A 6,569-nucleotide genomic window follows, 5' to 3' on the forward strand; every position below is an offset into this window, starting at 1 on the left:
GTACTGAAACCTGGCTCAGGGCACAGCCCTCCAAGCAATGTCGTGCTCCTGCTGTGCATTTCCTAACCATCTGAATGTACAGCAAGGTGCCAGTCCCACTACTGCGGATGTCTCACTGCACTGCTCGACCTGTCATGCCGATGTTCCTTGAAATGACAGGCTTCCTGTCCAGCACCTCCCCTATTTTCCCCCTGGAGTGGCTTCTTGGGTCTACCTTTCTGCAGAGACTGCCCCTCCATGGTCCCCTGCCCTGCTCCACTGTCTGCCATTTTTCTTTCTTGCTCTCATATTGCAGCCCTATGCTCCTCCCAAATGCTCTCTCCCCTCAGGTTCTCTCACCGACTCCCTGTTGACCCACTCTTCCACCCCTACCCCCCCCCACAACCTATGAGGCATGCAGTCCTATTGCCCTCCCTCTCCCTCAGATTGCCAGCCCCTGTCCTAAAGTGTACACTATCACGTGCAGAGACTAGCTGGCCTTTTGACTGATGGCTGTGATGCACAGCAAGATCCCCACCAGCAAGTTTGCACTACCCCACATTCAGATTTCCCTCCTCAAAATTTCAAGCCCCCAATTCTGAACCGATCCAACAGTTACACTCCCCCACCCAAATGCTGTCCCCAAGTTTTGATGCCCCCTTCCCCTCTCTTTTGTTGTCCCCAAGTTTTGTGCCCCCCCCCCCGCTCCCCAAAGGTTGTGCCTGTCCCCAATAATGCAGTCCCTCAAATTACACACGCTCCCCTCAGTTTTGTGCCTCACCCATTATGCAGCCCCTAACTTTGCTTCGCTGCAATTCACCTAGAGGTTTGCAAGCCCCACTGACTTTCACCTCTTTCTCCCTTCCTCACTGTGTGTCCCCTCCCACTGCGGATGTTCATTTTCCTTCCCCCACCCCCCCCCACCCCAAACACTACCCCCCTCTCTCTAAAGTCCCTCTGTATGTCCATTCTTGTACAAGCCCATGGATCTCCACCCTCGCTAAGTCCCAGCCCCTGAGCTGGAGAAATTAGCGGACTTTTTAAACTCCAAGTGCAATGAAACCCAGTCGTCAGCCTTGCTTTGCCAATTCTGGCCCACCCCACCCAGGCTTTGCCAGCAACAGAAGTAAAACTCAGGAGCCAGAGGGGACAGAAAGGAGATACACTGTTAAGTGTGTGCAGCCCCATGCAGCACTCCGTCCAAGTCTATCTCTGGCGAGAGGGAGAGCAGATGGGATGGGCAAAGAACCTGGGACACAGAAACGGAGAGACAGATAGGGGGTGAGGAGACGATTAGGTTCTGGGAGACTGAAGATCCCACAGAGAGAAACTGAAGAACAGGGATAGAAGGAGAGACAGCTGCCCGGTGAGAGAGAGAAAGAGACAGAATAAAGCAAAGCGTGAAGCCAGAGAAAGAAAGAAAAATCCCCAGCAGAGAGAACAAAGGGCAGGGAGAGCATAACAGAGAGAGAGAGAGACACACACAGAGAAGCACAGGTCATTTGAGCAATAGAACACGGGATGAATGAGCTGACAAAGGTGTAAAACCCAGGGAGAGGACAAGAAAAAAGCAGACAAGACAAACCAAGAGTAGAAATAGGTATAGAGCTAACTCCAGGGAGAGAACTTTTGCTTTCAAAAAGGGGCAGAAGAGAAAGAGAAACAGGAAGCCAGATATATTGTCGGGGCAGACAGAGGAAGAGAGAAAAGGTGCAGGGAGAGAGGCGCATATATAGAGAAATCCCAAGGAGAGCTAGAGACAGCTTGCCATCTCTCCTTCTCAGGCTAGGGAGTGAATGATAGAAGGCTAGCCACAGAGTTAAAACAGTGAGCTAGTGATTGGGGGGAGCAGAGAGAGAGTTATATAGATAGAATCATCCTCAGGCAGGAACAGCAAAATCCCACAGGTCAAAGCAAGAGAGAAAAGTGTAGAGAGAAGTGGGCAGGGATTGGAGATTGGAACAATTGAACAATGAAAATGTTTGGGAAAACAGGATGGCAATCCACATGGCAAACTGAACAGGATGGAGATACAGAACAGGGAGAGGTGGGAAAGATGTGGGAGAGAGTGTGGGGAACGCAGAAGTGGAGATAGCTGTAGTGAGATGGAGGCAAGGAAATCTGTGGGATCACACTATGCTCTGTGCAGTGCCCTCACCCCTCTCCATCTTCTTAATCCTTTGGCTCCACCCCACCCACCAAGCTCAGAGCTTGCCCCTTGTGGTAAAATTCCCAGCGATGGCAGGAATCCTGCAATTCTTGTCTGTGCGTCAGTGAATGATAAGAGAGGATGAGTTCTTACTATTCTCTCTCTCTCTCTCCAATTCTGAGGATTGTCTGAGGATTTCTCACTGCACCATGAATTACTTATCTCTGTCCTTGCGCCATCTGGGTTTCAGCTCCCGAATCATATCTCCCGAGGGGTGGGGAAGACCATGAGAATAATGAAAAGTGATTAAAAATTTTAAAAAGTTAAAAGCACCAAAAGCACTGCAGCGTCCCACTACTCGCTGCCTTGCACTTTGCCAGCACATCCCCTGATATTAAACCCAGAGTAAGGTGTCAAACTGCCTCAACACACCATTTGCCCATTTTCACCTCCCACAACCTCTCTCTCTCTCTCTCTCTCTTCCTGTCTCTGTCTCTGATACACCTCAGTGCTTCACCAACTCCATTACAATTTCAGCTTTCCTTTTGTGACTGGTTGAACCTAATTCTAAAAGTGTGCCCTTCCTCTGTCTTTCTAAACTTTCTTGGCAAATTTGGGAAGCATCTTCAGAACCCAGAGCCTCCTTAGCAATCTGAAGAGACATTTCTCTCACATTTAATTTAACCAACTACAAGTAACTGAAATTATGTAAATTGTCTCACCGACGTTTTGTTTAAAGATATGGGGCGCTAATCAATTGTTTAAATCTGCTGGGATCTTTCATATCCCAAATCTCAGATTGTATCTTTCTAAACCTGTCCAAAGCTCAGACGCAAGCCCCCAAACTATTATGACACAGTGATGAACCCTTCTGTTAATTAAACCAAACACCCAGAAAAGCTCACCTCACCTCGTAATCTATTAAAGGTATGCATGTCAGAGAACTCCCAAATTCCACTATATAAAGAAAATATTATCAATTTATTCTTTAACTCCAAAAGTGAGCATTAAACAACAATTGTGCACAACTCTAAGGCCCCCTCCCCCCTTCTCTTAACTGCTTATTGCCTTCCTCCAACGCTATATCAAAATGCTGTTCCAGTAGATACTTATTAAAATTACAACAACTTAATTTCAAAACATCACAGCGGCTGTCATCTTCAGTGTCTGTCTTCTGCTTGAACATCTCCCTGGGTCGTTCACTTTCTTTTTACTGCAAATATGCTTCATATGATAGAGTTTCCTAATTTCTTGGATCTATATTGATAGCACTTGCTCTGCCTGCATTTTTATATTCTCAACATGGGATTGTTTCATTGGTTTGTTGCAATAAATTCAAGCTCAACTGGGGTTTAGTTTCCTGGGGCATAATTTAAATTGATTGCTGTTTTGACAACAATTCAAGTTTAGCCAAACCAGTCAGGTATGCATTTCACGGCCAAATGTTACGCATTTTCGATCTTCTGGTACACGCTGAGGCTGCCATCTGTTCAAATCACACCGGCGCTTATAAGGTCTCACTGCACAACAGCATTCACTGTCTTTTAAAGGTACAGTACAGCCTTCAACTTTGTAACATGTTGCTCTCACTATTGCTCTGTTCTTCCTTTTTGCTGTCTCACTTTCTCTCTGATTAAATCTCTTTCTGTCTGTCTATCTACCCCGCCTTGCCCTCTCTTTCTTTCTCCCCTGCTCTCTTTCTCCCCTCTTTCTCTCTCCCTCTTTCTTTCTTTTCACTCTCTTTCTCTGTTTCTTCCTTTTTCTCTCTTGCACTTTTTTTCATTTGCTTTATCGCTCTGTCTAGCTTTCTCTTGCTTGCTTCCTCTTTCTTTCTCTCCCTTTGCTTCGTCCTCTTTCATTTTCCTTCTCTGTCTCTTCCTTTTCCTTCCGCTCCTTCCTTCCGCCCCTTCCTTCTCTCTGCCCCTTCCTTCCTTCCTTCCTTCCTTCCTTCTCTCGCTCTCGCTCTCTCACGCTCTCGGGATCATCCTTTTCTCTCTCTCTCTCGGGCTCATCCTTTTCTCTGTCTGTCTGTCTGTCTCTCTCTCTGTCTGTCTGTCTGTCTGTCTCTCTCTCGGGCTCATCCTTTTCTCTGTCTGTCTGTCATCCCCTCATCCTTCTCTGTCTCTCTCTGTCTCTTTCTTTTTCTTTTTCTCTCTCTCTCTTTTTTTCTTTTTTACTGTCTCTCGCTCTCTGTCTCTCGCTCGCTCGCTCTCTCTATTCCTTTCTCTTTTTCTTTCTCTCTCGCTCTCTCTCTCTCTCGCGCGCGCTCTCTCGCTCTCTCTCTCGCGCGCGCGCGTTATTGGAGCTGGGCAGAGAAGAGATAGATGAACTGCCCGCTCCCCTTCCCCCCACGCCTCCCCCCCCACCCCCAACCCACAACCTCCAGATCCTGTCTCCCTTTCCGAGCCCAGCTACCTCTGAGAACGTAGTACAGTGCAACATAGTACAGGTCCTTCAGCTAAGACCAACCTAACCTCCATTTACGGCCGTCCATAAGCTTGTTCAGCAGCCGCTTAAAACGTCCCTAATGTCTCTGATTCTACTACCGCTGCTGGCAGTGCATGCGACACGTCCACCACTCTGCGTGAAGGACCTACCTTTGACTTCTCCCCTATATAACTTGTCTCTGCGATCGCTCCCTCCCTCTCTCACTCACTCACTCACACACACACACTTTGTCCACTTCCTTGTCTCACAAAACAAATCACCTATTTCCCTCTCCCCCGCTTAAAACAGCGACGCCTCAAATTGTGTTTGGGATGGTTTTATTTGTTTGGAATGTCGACCGAAGGAAGCTGGCGAGGGGAAGCAGCAGAGGATCGCTGAGAGAGAAGGGGAGAGAGAGTTCCTCTCCTGGATGCTCAGCGAATTGAACTGGCTCGGCCCATCAGGCTCTCGTTATACTGCTATCATTTATCTGTCACTCACTCCTCTGGCATTAGTGCGAGTCCTTGGACAGATTCTCATTTCGGAGTCTTAATTCCCTCCTTGGCCAGACTTGTGTTATGAAGATGTATGTGTACTGTCCCTTTAAGAAAGCTAAAAGCTACCTGACAGCACCGAATGTTCTCAGCAAGATACAATGTAGCACGTATTTCAGCAATTAGTGTCGCTGGTTGCCTGGACACAAAGCAATTTTAAATTAGGCCAATCAGTTTAAATTATGACCCCAAAATACCAAATTCCAATCAAGTTTGAGTTTTGTATAAAAGCCAATGATACAATCTGATGCTTTGTGGGTATAAGACTGAAGAAAATTGAACAGTTGAGAGGAGATCTGCCACCAGACTGTTGAGTGTTAGTCAGAACTGTCTGAGAGGTACCTGTCTGGAGAAGGGGTTAGCACAGAGAAAGACACCGACACTGACCTGGAGAGTAAATCTGCAAAGAGAAGATTCCACCGATGACTGGTTTTCAAATTTGAATTTTTCAGTAAATCTTAATCAAGGTTTTTATTGGACTAGTATAATAGAGGAGGGGAAAAGGGAAAGGAAGATTCTTAGCTCAGCAAAAAGAGAGAATTTGAACTTGAGTACTTGTGACTCAATCATCGCAGTCAAGTTAACAGGATGGAGATTAAAAGAGAAGGTATATATAAAAATGTCAAAACTGCCACATTTTGATGAGAAAACTACTGAATCCTTCTTCATTTGATTTGAAAGCTTGGCTGGGCAGATTGAGTGGTCGAGGATTTATGGCGAATGGTAGTTCAGACTAAACTGGTCGGCAGAGCTCGTGAGGTATCTGCCGTGCTGTCAGATGAGGTGGCAAGAGATTATGAAGATGTTAAACAGGCTATTTTAAGTGCTTATGATTTAGAGAGATTAATTAAGTAGGTGACTTAGCTAAACAGCATCTAAAGAGGGCACACAACTGTTTGTAGCCTGTGGCAGATAAAAACTCTGAGAATCCAATGCTTGCCTGAGGGGTTGACGTTTTAGTACTATAACCAGTAATATGAGATCCCTTCAAAGCCAGGTTTAGTGGTCCCTATCAAATTGAGAAAAAGAAGTGAGTCAGGTGAACTATCTGGTAAAGATGCCAGGTAGATGTATGTCATGTGAATATGTTGAAGCCATATTATTTGAGAGAGAAAGAGCTGGAGAAACAGGTGTAAGTTACTGCCTCACAGAGTGAGGAATTAAATCCAGATGATGTGAATTTTGAGGTGCCTTAAAATATATTTTAAAAATGAAAAATCCTTGAGGAGTGGGATTGGTTAGTAATCTATCTGTCTCAAGAGCATAGAACTTAGTTGAAAGATTTGTTACTGCAGTATAAGGGCATATGTAAGAATCAGATGGGGAGGACAAATGCTATTGTACATGAAGTAGACGTAGGGAATATTGCTCTGATAAGACGCCATCCCTATCAATTTAATCCTTTCAAAGCCAGACAGGTCCAAATGGAGGCGGAGGCAATGATCGAGGAGGACATCATC

This window comes from Chiloscyllium punctatum, chromosome 35 (genome assembly GCF_047496795.1).
Source record: "Chiloscyllium punctatum isolate Juve2018m chromosome 35, sChiPun1.3, whole genome shotgun sequence".
In the NCBI taxonomy this organism is placed as follows: Eukaryota; Metazoa; Chordata; class Chondrichthyes; order Orectolobiformes; family Hemiscylliidae; genus Chiloscyllium; species Chiloscyllium punctatum.